We start from the raw sequence: 17483 nt of genomic DNA, 5'->3' as shown, positions 1-17483 counted from the left end.
TATGAGGAAAAAAAATGAAAATTAGGGTAAAAGCTAAAAGGATTTATAAACATGAAATACAGAGAGGGAAAAAAGAGAGAAAGAGAGAAAGAGAGAGAAGCAAAGCATGGATTGAATAGAGAGGTTGAGAGATAAAGAGCTCAGACATTTGGTTATATTATGCAACTATTATAATAGACTACCTCCCAAAATCAGAATAAAATGTCCTAAACTCTTTTTTTTAATAAATCTGTTAGCTTTAACTCTGATTGGATGAAGCACATTCAAAGCTGCTGTGAAATTCAAATGATACACCCAATCGACATATTCTCTATTAAATATCCATTGATATCACTTTTTTCCTGTGTTGATATATTTAGCAGATTTATTAGTTAGTCATTTATGCCATAGCATCGAATATTTTCAGAATAAAATATATATATTTTTTAAATATTTTGTTGTTACTATTCATACAATAATTATTTATAATAATAATAATGATTATCTGAATAAAATAATTATTTCATAGTTTATAATTTATTTTTTATTTAATTAATTATTAATAAAATATTCGTTTTTAATTAGTAAGTATTTAAGTTTAAGTAAGTAATTAATATAATTGACATTCAAAATAAATTAGAGAATACATTATTATTATTATTATTATTATTATTACTAGTATTATATATTAGGGTTTTGTTGTTAATCAGAACAATAATACATAAAATACATTCATATTACAGATTTCTTTATTTCTTTATTACTTTTTCATTTAAATGTATTTAGTTGTATTTATTTTTATATTTCAAAGTTAACTAACTTAATTCAAAGTAAAAAATAAATTAAAACAATATATATTAGTATTATTACTATTGTTGTTGTTGTTAATAAAAATACAATATCTTTTCAGATTTATTTATTAATACATAATTAATTTAATATAAAATTAATATCACAGTTAATTAGCCTAATGGAAATTAAAGAATAAATTAAAATAGTTAACAAATTATTATCATTATTATTATTGTTATGTTTGTTGTTTTGTCATATCAATAATACAGTGTATTTATATTTGTTTAGATTTATGTTCATTCATTCGTTAATTATTTCGAGCGCAGATTTTGTGGCCTGCCCTAGACAGACAAATGCACATAGACAATAATAATAATTAAAAGCAAATCAGATGTATTTTTATTAATAATAATAATAATTATCATTTATTATTATTTTGTGAGAGCGGATTTTGTGACCTGCCCATTAGACAGACAAATAGACATGGACACAAGCACATTGCAGTAATTATTGTAAAAAGAACAGAATGACTGACTGAGAGGCAGAGAGAGATAATGCGTTGGTTTGTATATGAGACAGAGAAAGAGAAAATCCACATGATGCTATTTCTATGAAATGAATGAATTTTTTATGCAGGGCAATGGGTTTGATTAAGTGTGTAGGAGGTAAATAAGAGCAAAATAAATATGTCAGAGTGGCCGAGTGTCTCTCATAGGCCCAGTGAGTCAACAGAAAGACGTATGAGTGGAGAGAAATGGGGTAGATGGCATATGAGCAAAGTTTATTAGCAGACGTCACATATTGTATAGGCCTACTGTGTGTGAAAGAGAAAGTATGAAAAATCCAAAGCTGAATTCAAAAATCTGCATTAAAAAAAACAAAACTTAAGCTGTTTTACACACACACACACACACACACATATATATAAATATATATATATATATATATATATATAAATATATATATATATATATATATATATATATACAGTATATATATTTTTTTTTCTTAAACCATGATACATTGACTTGCCATGTGTATCATGTGCAAAATACCATGAGATATTAACTCTTGTTTTCTAAAAATATGTTTTTAAAATTAAGTGAGTTTAAGCTTAAAAGAAGCAAAATTATCTGTAAATGGGGTCAGCAAAACATAATTCAAAGGGAAAACAAAACTTTATATATCATGTCACTAGGCATGTATCTTGACGCTATAAAAATCCAAGTAAAGTATGTCAGATCTTTGTATGTCTTTGAATAAAATATAGAAAATAAAAAGAGAAAGAGAAAGAGAAAGAGAGAGAGAGAAGCAAAGCATGATTGAATAAGAGGTCGAGAGATAAAGAGGTCAGATATTTGGTTTTATTATGCAACTAGGCTACCTCCCAAAATCAGAATAAAATGCCCAAAACTATTTTTTCTAAAACCCTCAGATATATTGTTGTATCCTCCACAAGCTAACACTTAGAACTGACTTGCAAGATCATGATTGAATTGCATTCAGCTAAATTGCAATCAGCACATAGGCCTATTATCATTATGTATAGTAAATGCTATGAGGTGCAGATCATTCTTGTGATTCACCACTCACCAGAGTGTTTTGTTTTCGTACCTGCACAGGGAAACAGTAAGTAGCCTACAGAGCATAGAATATAGAGTAAAGAGCAGCTCAGCAGGGATTAGAGGATGCATGTGTTTGTTTGTGGAGCGTGGGAGGGGTGAGGGACACCTGTTGGGCTGTTTTTGCCATGTGAGGGTAGATAATACACCACACACACACACACACACACACATGAACACGCACACAAACACGATACAATATATTTATAAGGGATGATAACCAAAAGTAGGAAAATTAATAATAGTTATACTGAGAGTAAATCTTAGACTCGGACATGGTTTCCTGCCATAGATTTTCAATCCAAAGTAAAATTTACAGGGGCAGTAAACAAAATTGTAAAGGTTCAGAAGTTTCTGTAACGCTGTTGGAAATCCTATTAAAGTTCTATGGCTGGTTATCTTCTGTCTTGCATGGAGATGTAGTAAAATATAATTCAGATGCCACAAAGCAGCTTCTGATGGTCATTCAGAAGTAGCCACTTCTGACATGAAAATATTTGAAGTGCCATTTGAAATTTTCTTCTAGAATGATCATTTTTATCAAGCTTGTATATTTAAGTTCAGTGATTTCACTTAAATGGCAATGATAATTACCTATTAATTGTTATTTAAGTGAAATTACTGAACTTAAATATACAAGTTTGACAAAAATCATCATTAAAGAAGAAAATTTCAAATGGCATTTAGAGGCTTTTGCATCTGAACTCTTCATTTTAAATAAACAGTTTTTTGGATGGTCTTCAATGGAGAGAGATGGTTTTTGGAAGCAGATTTCTGGAAACAGACTATTAATTTATGTTTCAGTGGCTACAAGTTGGAGCTCTTTGAAAATTCAGAGTTTACAGATTGAAATGATACGATCTTTGAGTTACTGCTTTTTACAAGTTTGATTCTCATAATTACAGTAATTTCCACATGGCATGAATGTACCTTTTTTCTTTGTCTGCTCTACATCACAGCTCTGGAAAAACCTAGAGAAGGTTTTAAGACTGTGTGTGATTTGCCACTGAGCAATTTTGTACTTTAGTAGCCTACAGAAAAAAAAAAGAAAAAAAAAACCCCGCTAGAACTTCGTGCCAGAGATGGCTGCTAGGATGGAGGGAATGCTAATGCCATAGCTCACTCAACTCACTTCAGCTACTATAGACCTTCTCGGTTGTATGTTTAATATTACTCACATCCCCTGACACCATTATTCTATGCTTGACATTATGGTTTCACTTCATTTGGATGGTACATGTAACACATTCATAATGTGTTACAGGGAGCACTTAAGAGTACTCTGGAAAAAAAGATCACGCTAGGAAATGTCACTTCACAGAAAAAAGACTGTTGCGACGGCCTAAATCAGGAAGTATCGATCACTCCTGAGGGTCTCATTCACAGGAAGTAGGAGGAGCGTCACAGGAAGGAGGAAATGGAAAGCACGGTAGTGTTTGCGTCACAGAGAGAAGAGGACTAGTGGAGGGAATACGGGAAACACAGTGGAAACGGCAGATGACTCAGTTCAATTAACGAAGCTATGGCACTGGACTTTCTGACATGTTCCAGATATAGACGCAGTAATTTATCAAGGGGTTTACCTCACATACAAACAAAAACACACCAAACACAAAGTGGCACAGCCACCCTGGGAACTACAGAAGTCAGAAGTACTGGTAAACCTCAAACCGGAAATGAAGCGCTTCAGTTCTTGTGCAAAATAGAAAGCATTGTAATGTGAAAGTAAGAGTGCATAAATGTACTTGACGTAAAGCAGCATTGAGACTAGCCATGCATCAGACGCATCCACAGGATAAGCTCAAAATCCATGAGTTCAAAAGACAGAGTTGTAGTTAAGAGTAAGACACTTGGCTCCTAATGAGGGTTAGAAGTCTGCATGAGACACAAGTGACACATTTACAAAATATTTCTTCTCGTTCAGCACTGTATAGCTCTCTTTCCTGAACGGCACCTTCCCACAATCTTGTGTTCCTTTTCCAACTAATAGCCAGGTTCTCTGCCAAAGAAATAAATCCTGTGGGAGACTCTCTCTCCCCCTTTTTCCCTCTTATCACGCCAAGCTCGGAAATGATCTACAGTCGGCAGAGAAACAATGCTGTCACTAAGATGTTAATATTGAGATTTAATATTAATATTAATATTGAGGATAATTCACAAGGTTCAGGAAATCATTTTTTTATGGATGAACCTGCTTTTCCTCAGGGCAAATGAGAAGGTTTTACTGTAGTTTATGGTAACCATAATAGTGTGGCTGAGGAGTCAGATGTTGGTATGGACTTAACCGAGGCTAATCGAGTACCTGGGTACCTTTTGGGCATGGAAGCTGCAAGGCATTTCCTAAAACTAGGCTAAAAGAAAAAAAAAACTAAATGTAGCTGGACAGAAGTTTGGAGTGAAATACAAATAAATGATTATTATACTCTCTTCTGTCACCTCATCCAGAACTGGATGTTAAGTAAGAAAACTTTTTCTGTAGATTCTGAATTGTAGCCTGGTTGAGCAGTTAGATGCAGGTATGGACTTAGCTGAGGCTAAGGTCTATTATCCTGGTGGCTCTCGCCATCCTGGAGCCTGGCTCAGACTCGTTGGTTCCCTTTCGGGCATGGAAGATTAAGGGCCTTACTTAATGCTCTGACACTAGTTGCTGGGAGCAATTGTGTTAAAGGGTAAATAGCACTTGCTTGCTAATGCCCACTGCTGAGGCCTTTTAGAAACCTAGACCTGGGGTCATGTAAGAGGTGAAAAGGAATTTTCACAAGAGTCAAGTCAAGTCACCTCTATTTGCTTTTTTACAATACAGATCGTATCAAAGCAGCTTCAAGGTGATGATAACGTAAAAATAATACAACAAAGTTTTATTCTAAAAGAAAATTGTGTCATCGTCCACCTAAAGTTTGGCAGATCAATAATATTGTTGAATATTAAATGTCCCCAACTAAGCAAGCCAAAAGCCAAGGCAACAGTGGCAAGGAAGCAAAACTCCATCAGGTGACAGAATGGAGAAAAAAAACCCAAAAAACTTGGGAGTAATCAGGCTCAGTCGGGGGCCATTTCTCCTCTGGTCAACGGACGGACAGTGTATGATTATGATGAGGGCAACATTACAGGTCAGAAGTCAAACTGGATCAGAACATTCACAATATTTATCCAGTTACATCTGGTTGGAGGTCGGAGTCGTCATGCCGGTATGGAGACGAGTTAGTTGAGGTGTCAATGAAGCCTTTACAGGGCTGATGAGGCTGGCACTTCAGTAATGCGTTGTGGTCTAGGTATTCTAGGTATCATCAACTGGCCAGAATTTTGAGATTGCCATAGATGTGAAGGACTATAATGTGTAAAGAGCTTGCTCAAGTACTGGGAAGCTAAACCATTTAATACTTTGTAAGTAGTTTTTAAAACTGTCTACAATGTTTAATAGGGAGCCAATGATCATATTTCCAACTCTAGATCAACTCTGTTTTCTCAATTTTGGTCCAACTGGACTTTGTTATTAAGCGTGCAGTGCAGCCACCCAGTAGAGCATAACACAAATCTAGCCTTGAGGTTATGAACAACACATGAACTAACTGTTCCGCTTTTTTCTTGGAAAGCATATTTCATCATTTAGATATATTTTTAAGATGCGGTTTTACAGATTCTAGAAATGTGACTTGCAAATGAAAGATCGGTATCAACGAGCATATCCAGGTTTCTAACCGATGACGAAGACTTGACAGAGCAGCGATCAAATGTTAGACACTATTCTAGGTTATTAAGGGAGGACGTTTTTGTCCCATAATTAGAATTTCTGTTTTTCCAAAGTTAAGTAGGAAATTACTCATCCAAATTTTTATATCAGCTATGCATTCCATTAATTTTGTGAATTTTTCGAACATTTTTATTTTGAATATACAAATTTTATTTGAGTATTCGAATAAATACCTAGGGTTGTGCTTGTTTTCCTCTAAGAGTGTTGAAAAAATAAGCAAGGCCTCCCTGTATGCAATCGTGCTCTCTCTTCATGAAATGCGAAAAACTTCTAATTTTGTTTTCTTCCAGCTACGCTTAATTTTTCTGGCTGCTCTCTTAAGGGCCTTAGTGTGTTTGTTGTACCACAGCGTTGGACTATTTTCTTTAATCTTCTTTAAGCGCAATGGAGCAACTATTTCTAAAGTTCTGGAAAAGTCGATCAATTCTGTGGCAATATCGAGTTCTTCTAAGCTATCTGAGATGCTGACGAGATTAAACTGATATGGACGATTATTTCTAAAGCAATCTTTAGTGGCAGAAGTGATAGTTCTACCTTATTTATAACACAGAGTCGGCTTTGCAACCTTGGTTAAATTAAGTATACATGAGATTAAATAATGATCTGAGATATCATCGCTCTGCTGCAGAAGTTCAAGGACATTAAGGACATGCACCGGTCAGCATGATGTAGTTGGTATTGACGTCCCCATAGTGTCATTGGACACAGCGTGGAGTTCCCTCAAAAGGGAACGTCTAGATTACCTAACCCCAGTTCCATGCTTTGGGCGTGGCTTCGTGTTCTTCAGAAAATATTAACCAGATGACGTTTTTATATGGCTCTGTCCTTATAGAATTATAATACAATGATTATGATACAATTGGGCGCAACTTGTGACGTCATAGCACTGCTTTGGCCAATGTTCCTCAGGCACTGATTCAGCTGGATGCTTCCACATAGTGTCGTTCGGCACAGTGCCTCATTCCCTCTCTTACATACATAACCTAGATCTTTCTCTAGGAAACACAATACTGTTGTGAGAGAGAACACAAAAGAGTGAAAGCAAAAGCGATAAAATATCATTTTTCTCTCTTATCTCACCATGTTCACTCCATAGATACTGGCCTTAATATCGAATGAAAAGAAAATAAGTGATATTGCCCATCCCTGGTATTTTTGCGTAATGACCCCAAAGCTGTATACTTGACTTCATTTCTTCTTATATAACATTCAGATAATGTCAACCCAAATCAATACTGATATAAATCAATATTAAATAAATATTTAGATGTAAATCAATCAAGGTACATTTATTTGATCCATGTCTGCTTTGTGTCAGGGTTTGTTTTGTTATGACAAGTTGTACATTATACCTAGCTAATATTTGAGCAGCTGAAGCCTGTATGAGCTAAGTTGTAATATCTGGTTGTGTGTGTGCGTGTGTGTGTGTGTGTTATAAAATGACTGATTTGACAGAGCAGAACTGACAGATGGGCTGGTGAAGTAAGGGTGAACATCAGCACATCTTTCCTTTCTAACACATCATTTTCTGTCTCTGTCTGGGTGATCTGCCTGTCCTCATTTCTGTCTCTCTGCTTTTATCTCACCTACATCCTTCTCTCACTCTCTCTCAATAATTGAGCATTTACCCTCCGGCTTATGACCGAGAGCTATTGGCTGGTGGTCCCCTGTCTTCATCTGTAACTATGAACAATCTCCATTCACATGGTGAAAACGAGCCGACGACACCAGGCAACCATAGGGGTGTACGAGACGTCACTGGGCCAGACTGAAAGCAGCGTGACGCAGAAAGAGCGGGATTGGGTTACCTGGTCAGGGTGACCTTCCAGCAAACAACAAGAGTGAAATAAAGAGCTGCAGGGGAGAGGGGTGTCAGGTTAGATGAATCTCCTGTGTGTTCACTCACAATTTTTTTTGTACATCTCACCCTGTCTGTGAGAAGAAAAAAAACTAACACATAACAATAACTTCTAGCACTCATGTAACAGCTCTGTACTACTCTCTTTTTCTTGTAACTATCTCTCTGCCAACATGAGGTTAACCATCACGCCCTCTGCTAATTGTCAGTTTGGGTGAGTATTATTTAAATTGATTATCAATATGTGCACTCGAAAAAGTTGAGGTTATGGTCCTCATTTTGGATGAAGTTTAAAAGGGCAAATTGATTTGGGGGTGTAATTTGAACAATTCAGATTTTTTTTTTTTTTTTTTTTTTTTGTAATTACAAATTTATATCCTACATTTCTAAATTTATTTCTCCAAAGATTAACAAAATTCTGATTTTTCTCTTTTTGTTGATAGAGAGTTTATAATAATTATATATATATATATATATATATATATATATATATATATATATATATATTCTACATATTGTGGATATTCTGCAATTAAAAAAAGTCTAAATATTGAGATAAAAGTCACAATTACCATATTTTTGTATCTTTATTAATTCTTTATATGTTTTTGTCCTCTGTGACTCTTGGTCTATACACACTGTGTTCTCTTATCATTGTTAACTGTCTTCTCATTTTATTACCAGTTTCAGTCTGTGCCTCAAAAAGTGTTTGTTTCCCTGCCCCTCTCTCGTCTGAGTCGTCTGTGCAGGTCAGATGGTGAGACGTGGAGTGATGTCAGCAGAGTGCGTCAGTCACAAGATGCATGAGCTCATTCTCACTCTCTGGCAATGAAAAAGGCTCATTAAACACTACTCAAAGTGATCAGACCACAGAGTCATGTGTTTGTCTTTGACAACCGTATTTACTCCTGAATAATTCTCTTCATATAACAATTTATATATATATTTTTATACATATATTAAAATACTAAATGCTTTTGTAATGCATCAATAATAATATACAATAAATGTCTCAAAACTATATAGCTCACTCACATAAATAACAAAATGTATTTACATAAATATTTCTGCTATCTTTAGCTAAGTTACTTTTCTTATTTCTTATTGTATATTTTCTTATATATTATCACATTTTTTTCTCTCTTTTATTTTTAGTCTACTTTAGGCTGAACTATGTGCGAACATAACCATATTTTATGCAAAATTGAGCATAATTGCTTTGCTGTCATCATAACTACATCTAAGCATATGTCTCTGCACACAGGAAGGCATAAAAAACAAGTGCACACAGAATGCCATTTTGTGAAACAGAAATGCAGCTGGAATGGTCCATTAGAAAGCACAGGATTGCTCATGTGGCGAGTTTTTCTACCAAGACTGATCAATGAAGCCGGTCGATCACATCCAAGGCTTACTGATTTCCTTGTGTCCTCCAACTGTGACTTTCACAGGAATGAGGTACATGCACTATTCACTTTGCTATTCCATTGATAAATACAAAGAGATCTGCAAATTTTGCAAACAGATGTGCTTTGCGTGTTTACCAATTCAATGCATCCCTAATCAAATCATGTGCTTTTGCATGCAGGATGGTGCAAATTACACAGAACAAAAGACAACCCAATCCTTCTCTCGTCTCTCCCTTCACAAAAACAGTCATAAGGACCAGGCCATATACCATATGACGCACCGAATAAAATACAAGCTGGATGATACAACTACACACACAAATATCCCACCCACACAGTAGGAACATCCTCTGTCCAAGCATTTTCCCAAGATCATCACGACACAAAATTTGCAACAATTTGCCTTTTGAACAGAAGTGCACAAGGTTAGGCATGAGATAGCAGCCAGTGCTACAGATGGGCTCAGAGACAAGCAGCTTAACACATTAGATGTTTTGCTCTGTCACTTGAAGTTCAGACCACACAAACAAAGCAGATGTGTTGTATATACGTCAGCAAGAGACCACAGACAGACTTGAGGCCACTCACTCTCTTTCACACACACACGCACGCACATCAACAAAATAAGATGTTGCCATGGGTAAAAGGACAGAACACTAATAAATTAAATACATTAGAGACAATTGCTGATCTGTTCAAACTGTACACAATAAAAATTCAATATAAATTAGTATGGTAATGGTACAGATCAAAATTAATTATTTATCTTGAGGCTTTTCAATGTATCCTGACTGGTTTTTGTTTAGAATCCAGAGATGTAAGAGGAATAATACTAAATGTAAATATAAGAATATTAAATAGATAGACAGACAGACAAAGTCAAGTCGTCACCTTTAATTATACAGCACTTTTTACAATATAGATTGTTTCAAGCAGCTTTACAATTGTATTGGCTGTACAGCAGTTTTAGAAGAAAGTTGTTTCATTTTCCAGCATAAATATGTTCAGCTTTCATTAATTTCCATTGTAAAAATCATTCATTATTAATTTAGGGGCTGTTTTCACCACACCATTTTTAACTGAAAATAGAAAACTTTTTGCGTTCTGACCTGCGTTCATTTACACGACAAGGGTATTTTGATGGCCCGAGAATGCAAATTCTTTGAAAAAGAGTTTTTGAAAATGATACTGTTATCATCTCCAACAGATAATGATGGACAAACAGATAGTGTTGGCAAAAGTTAACTTTTAAAAGTAATGCGTTACAATATTGCACTACTCCCTGAAAAACGAACTAATTACGATACTTTTAATGTAAAGTAATGCATTGTTACTTTTGCTTTACTTTTTATCATCTGGCTGAGGCTTGCTCTCTTTCAAGCCTTTAAGCTGTTTTTGACTGAAGTTCTTTCTCGCAAGTGTTTAGCGCAGTAATGCATTCTACAACATACTGTAGCCTTTATAACAAACGCCTTCACCCACTCATATACTCATTTATGCACCGATGGCGGTGTCAGCCACACAAGGCGCCATCCAGCTGCTGGGGTTAGATGTCTTGCTCATGGACACCTCAACACTTGGTCAGGTAGAACCGGGCATTGAACCACCAACCTTCCAGTTTGTAGAAAACCTACATGAACCACTGAGCCACTGCCGCCCCAAGCTGTCTTTGTGAGCTACCTTCATGAGCAAATGCAAAGTCATTGCCTACTTGCAAAGGCAACTAGTCAGCTGCCCAAGATTTCGTACAGAGCCTTAAGCCAGAAACACACCAAGCCAAGGTTTTTTTTTTTTGTTTGTTTGTTTTTTTTTAGCTACTTAACATGTAGAATCTGCGTCAGCCTGTCAGTGAGAGAAGGAGAACTCTGATTGGCTGTTCAGTTTAGTGAATGAGTCAGTGCACAAGTTTAAAAGCAAAAGTGATGAAAGCCATCTAAAAAGTCATGACAGCATAGACAGAAGTACAATTTTACGTCATCTCACGTGAGTATTACACTGCATGAATTTTTTTAGAATAAAATGAGCGGAGTGGAACAAAGAATATGATTAGCATGATTAATATTCAAAATCATAAGCAAGCGTTGCTTTGTTTATGGTTTGTATACCTGCAGTCTTAGTTTCACTTTCTTTTTTTGAATGACGAATATAGACAATATAACTGCTTTTAGACAGTTATACACACAGGCTCATGAACACACATGCTAGTTGACAGTCGCATGTAGTCCTTTTTAGTGTGTTAAAAAACTGATTTTTTTCCCAGACACAAGGCGCACAGTCAACTTTCATCAGAGATGCAATGCTCTTTGGAGTCGGTTTGGTGTGTCCCTACCCTTAGAATACTGTTGATCATTAGCCTAGCAACATGCTAACGTCATTAGTTGTGAGTTGCTACTATACTGTGTGTTTAGCATGCAGAGTGCTATTTGTGTTTCTGTAAAAGTATGCTTGACATTAATATTAAATGTGCTCCAACAAAATTGGACTGTACGGACAAGAGCACTGCAATACAGCACATCATCTGACTGACATTTTCATTGTGCACGTCAGGTCCACAGTGAATGAAATTATGTTTATGGATTGAATTAATGTTTTATTAGGGACCTATAAAACATGAAGGTAAAATAATACGAGTATTCTGACATACCTTGATAAAATGTGTTTTCTGAGAATGGGTTTCATCATAGCGTACTGTTATGTGATGGAAAGATTGAATAGCACCCAAGATAAATAAGCCAGAGCCAAAAATTGAAATCGTTTGGAGAGGGTGTAGTACTAGAGAAGCTACAATACTGATAACAGGCTACATTCAGCAAGCATTCAGTACAAAGTTTGACACTGTTTGAGACAAGTAGTCTCGTAAAGATACTGAAGTTACTGTCAGTCTGTTCTAAAATGCCATACTGAAATATCATATAAAACAGAATGACACCAAATAAAACAAAATAAAGCAACCATTTACGAGGAGTCTGGCCAGTGGAAAAAAAAGCTTAAGAACGTTTTAACAGAATGAGATCAGCACTGCCACCCCGAACAACCGTCTGCCTCTTTCACTGCAGGGAAATGCAAGAAAGCCTTATTTTTTTTCCTAAAAGCAACATTTATTTCGTAAATAAAGTCGTTAAGCAGAGAAAACACGGCCTGTCTGACGTCAGTGGTGTCCTGAGGGAAAGACTTGATGAATATGATAGGGCCAGGCTTTATTTATTATAAACCCACTAAAGTATACTGCAAATTGTACACTGAAACTAAATGTGAATGCTTTCATGGAAATGCTAAAGTTTGCTTTCTACAAAGTGCACACTCCAAAACTGTACTCACTAGATATTAGAATGGATATTTTTTATTTACTATATAAACGTATGTATGTATACAAGCCATTTACACACACATAATATTATACTTCATTCCCACTGCATATTGCAAACTTTGCATTATAGTATATTATACGACAAGAAGTAATACATGAGAGCATACAATGCACTGCATTCTAGTAAAGTATGCAGCAAACTATTTTAGGCCACAGATGATTCACTGCTCAATTTCGCAGGCCTGGAAGTGACAGGGGCCTGGCAGAACGGGGCTACACTGGAGGGAGCGAGGACCAACGTGGAACCGGAGGGAAGGAAGATCCTGATCCAAAGTGGAGCTGAATGGCTGACAGGTTAAGTTAAAATAATGGGCCTGGACTAAGGTGTAGTCACTAAGGTGTAGCCAGGGTTACAGAGCCGTGCTGGAGGTGAATGAGGAGCTAAAGATGAGCTACAAGACACCAGTGGTGCAGGTAAGTCTGGGGACTGAGGAGATGGTGACAATGGAGAGGGACTATAAGCCAGCACTCCTCAAATGGATCATCAGAGAACTCACTGGACTTGACTTATTGCTGGATCTGGCGATCGGCTCCAGCCTTCCAGCCTCCTTTTAACTGGTCGGTGATTCTCTCACGTGTGGTAATACCAATCGAAAACGAGAACACAGGAATTCAGTCCAATAATACTTTAATCCTCAAAATAGAGCTACGCAGAAGAACACAAACGCTTACCACATTAAAAACTGACAATCACAGAGAAAGAACTGAATGAAACAAAGAGTATTTATACACATAGCTATCAAGGAAACTAATGATCAACAGCTGAACGTTAAGACTTGAAGCTTAAACTCAAGGACTTGCAACTTGATTTGGACTTGTCTGTCTTGACTTGGGACTTGAATGCAAAGACTCGAGACTTACCAACCCGATCTCACGAGAATTCGTACGAATTTTACAAGGTGGCTAATTCGTAACAATTCGTACAACCTCACTCGTACAAATTAGTACGTTTTTGCTAAATCGTACATATTTTACGAATTGGCCAATTCGTATGAATTTGTACAAATGACCTACCCCTGACCCCACCCCTAAACCTACCCATCACGTGGGTTTGGACAAATCGTATGAATTCGTACGAGTGAGGTCGTTTGAATTAGTACGATTTAGCCACTTTTTAATCACTCATACGAATTCGTACGAATTGGTCATGAGATAGCGTAGAACTTACTTGTGACTTGCAAAACAATGACTTGGTCTCACCTCTGGGTAATGCCAATCGAAAATGAGAACACAGGAATTCAGTACAATAATACTTTAATCCACAAAATAGATCTATGCAGAAGAACAGAAACGCTTACCACATTAAAAACTGACAATCACAGACAAAGAACTGAACAAAACAAGGAGTATTTATACACATAGCTATCAAGGAAACTAATGCTCAACAGCTGAACGTAACCAAGGAGACAAACTAGACAAACAATCAAGGCTAAACTGAATTGAAGCACAAATAGGTACAAACATATAACTAAACTATATATTATCCTGAGAGTGCCAACTAAATTGTGCGAATTGGCACCATTTTGACTAATGGTGTTCAACCTTGAAATCCCATTTAAAGACCCTGAGGTACAGGGGAAAATAGATTCCATCTAAGAGGGTTATGTAGAGAAAATATCTGACCTGATAATCAATGCATCGTTGAGAAGATTATGACCAATGATTGATAAGCTGACACGCGGACCTGGCAGCTGTAAGAGTTCTGACCTTCAAACACAAGGGCAGAGTCAAAATGTAGAAATCAGTCACAGTTAAGTCCGTTTGGAATATCAATCTATCTGGACATATTTAAAGGACATTTTATCTTCCACGGCACTCTCTGGCATTTGACTAAACAAGGTCAAAAGTAATGGAGCCGACAGCTTTCTGTCTAATGTTAAAGTGTTTCTTTTGTAGGCTCCCTCAAATGTGAACCATTTAAGGATGCATACAATCAGCAGCGTCTACTACAGTTTGTGACGTAGTGTGAAACAGTGACCTTTCAAAACCCCCTCTACTTGCAGTTTAAATGAGCTCAACACTGTGTACTGGAGAGTTATAATACACGTGCGTTACATTTTTCAGAGAACAAATGCGCGTGGTGCTCTAACAAGCCTTACTTTAGGTAAACAACTGGTCCAAATGTTTTGTGAGGTTGTTTCTGAAGGGAAAAACACACTGATGTTAATAGCATTGCGTCTGGAAACACATGACTCTTTTGAACAGGAGGATGACCTGAAGGAGGAAAGGCAAGACCAGGAGGGGAATTAAGGACAGTAGATGAGGATGACATTGGGTAAACAAGCTGAGACACAACACCTGTATATACTTTATTTCGATAGACAACTTTGGACATTCTACTAACTATGAGTAACTTTGCAACTACATGTTAACTAACTCTCATTAGAGTATTAGTAGCCTGTAGTAGACTGTCAGTATACTAAATGGTTTGTTGTTAGGGTTTGGGTTAGTAGAATTAGTTGACTTGTATTTACCAAGTTACTTAGAGTCAGTAGAATATCTGTTGGGGGACCATTAAAGGGTACATATATAAAATAATTTCTTTTTACATATAAATCATACATTTGTAATCTACTAATGCAATGCAATGCTTGGGTCTGAATTCCTCATTATTATAGCTCCACAGGCCCCTATTCTACCCCTTTTCTGATGTGCGTCTGTGAGCAACTCATTTTTGAGCGTTCTCTTTAAATGCAAAGGAGATGTTTCATACCCCGCCCGCTCTCCATGTTGCTGAGTTCACACTCCATTCAACTCCACCCCGTTCGGCCATTTTTGTAGTTTGATTAGAGATATATACGATTATATAGCGTCATAGAACATTTTTATTCACACGTTAACAAAATGTCAACAACGGTAGACTTGTCCATCAAGCCTTACATGTTCGAGCCAGAGCGAGCGAGCGAACCAAGTAAAAGTGGATTATTTCTCTTGTTAAAACAAGGACACTAACAAGATAAATGATTATGGTCTAATCTTACCACTAAAAATCTGTATTGATAATATGATACATTTGGAAAAGCATCAGAAAACACAGCAGCTACGTGACCATTGATGAAGTCAAGAACAATAAAAATGCAGATATATAACGTTACTTCAAAACAAAAACAAAGAAATACAAAGCTAAACCATGACCACCATGTGTTTTAAGAAAGTAAAGTACTTTATTTTTATTAACGATATTTACAGCTTATCGAAATGCTCTGTTCGTCGTCTCATCTTCGATCGGCAAACCATTCTTTACTAGCTGAGGTTGTTCTCAAAACATAATATAAAATTATAAACAAAGCACCTGAGGAGAATAATTTGAACTTTTCTGTACCTATAAACACTCCAAATCTACAAGAAAATGCATTTAAGGGCTAAAAAAGTAGATTTTGCATGTTATGTCCCCTTTAATATAAAGCATTAGCAGATATTAAGCAGACAGTCTACCAATACTCTAATGACAGTTAGTTGACACGTAGTAAAGTTACTCATAGTTACTAGAATGTCTAAAGTGGACTATCGAAATAAAGTGTTACCACACCTTTTGAATGAGTCATTTGATTAAGTGCCCCACCTTTGTGATTGTACATCATTCAGGGTGTCACACAGCACATTAGAGGAAAATATTGCTCATAAATTAAACTGCTCTTTTCACAGGAAATTCTTTTTGGGTTCTTCATGGTGGAAGTATTATATTTCATAATCAACTTTATATCAGTTGTGTTTCTTTAAACAGATAGACTGTAATTAATTATATAATGTTATATTGCACTGGCAAATGGCAGTCAATGCATGGATGCATTGTTCTATTTTTTTGTGTAAACCTTTTTTTATTGAACTATACTTTTTACATTAAAGGGGAGGTAAAGTATGATTTCACTTTTCTAACTTTAGTTAGTGTGAAATAAACAACATTATCAAAGTTACAACACTCAAAGTTCAAAGCAAAGGAAGATATTTGCTTTAAAAGAAAAGGACTACAACAAACGGCTGGTAGGGACTACACACCATTCCTCCCGGGTTAGTGACATCACCAACCCTAAGAGTCTGTTTACATAACACAGTCTCATCCCAAGACGTCATAACTGAAGTCTTGGGACGTCTTTGGACCATACGTCAACATCCACCATTTTAGGGTACCGTCAGTTACATGACGATCCTGGGACGTCATACAACTGACGTTTTACCTTTAACGTCAGTTAGGTGACGGGGTAGGTTTAGGTCTGGGGTAGGGTTAGGATCCGATAACGTGATCTAACCGACGTTAAAGGGTAACCTAAAACGGCGGATGTTGACGTATGGTCAAAAGACGTCCCAAGACGTCAGTTATATGACGTCTTGGGATGAGACGAGAACGCTTGTGGGTGAAAACTTAAAAATATTTGATCGGATGTGCCTTTCGTTTACACGGTGATGGCGATTTTGGGGATTAAAAACGCAAAAAAATGAAACCACGCTCCAGAGTGGAAATCTTAAAAACGCTCCACCGCCGTGTTCCCATGTAAAGGGTAAAAACGCAAAAGTCTGCTAGACAGTTGCTGTGTCCGAAATCACCCACTACTCACTATATAGTGGACTATATAGTGAGCTCGCCATTTTGTAGTGCTGTCCGAATGTATAGTGATGATTATTTTACCCTATATAGTCCACTCAACGTATCCCACAATGCATTTTGAAAATTAGTGTACAACCGATGGTCACTAACCCCAGCCCTACA

The sequence above is a fragment of the Pimephales promelas genome, chromosome 7 (assembly GCF_988280905.1).
Source record: "Pimephales promelas chromosome 7, fPimPro1.hap1.1, whole genome shotgun sequence".
Taxonomy (NCBI): domain Eukaryota; kingdom Metazoa; phylum Chordata; class Actinopteri; order Cypriniformes; family Leuciscidae; genus Pimephales; species Pimephales promelas.
This window is presented reverse-complemented; position numbering follows the sequence as displayed.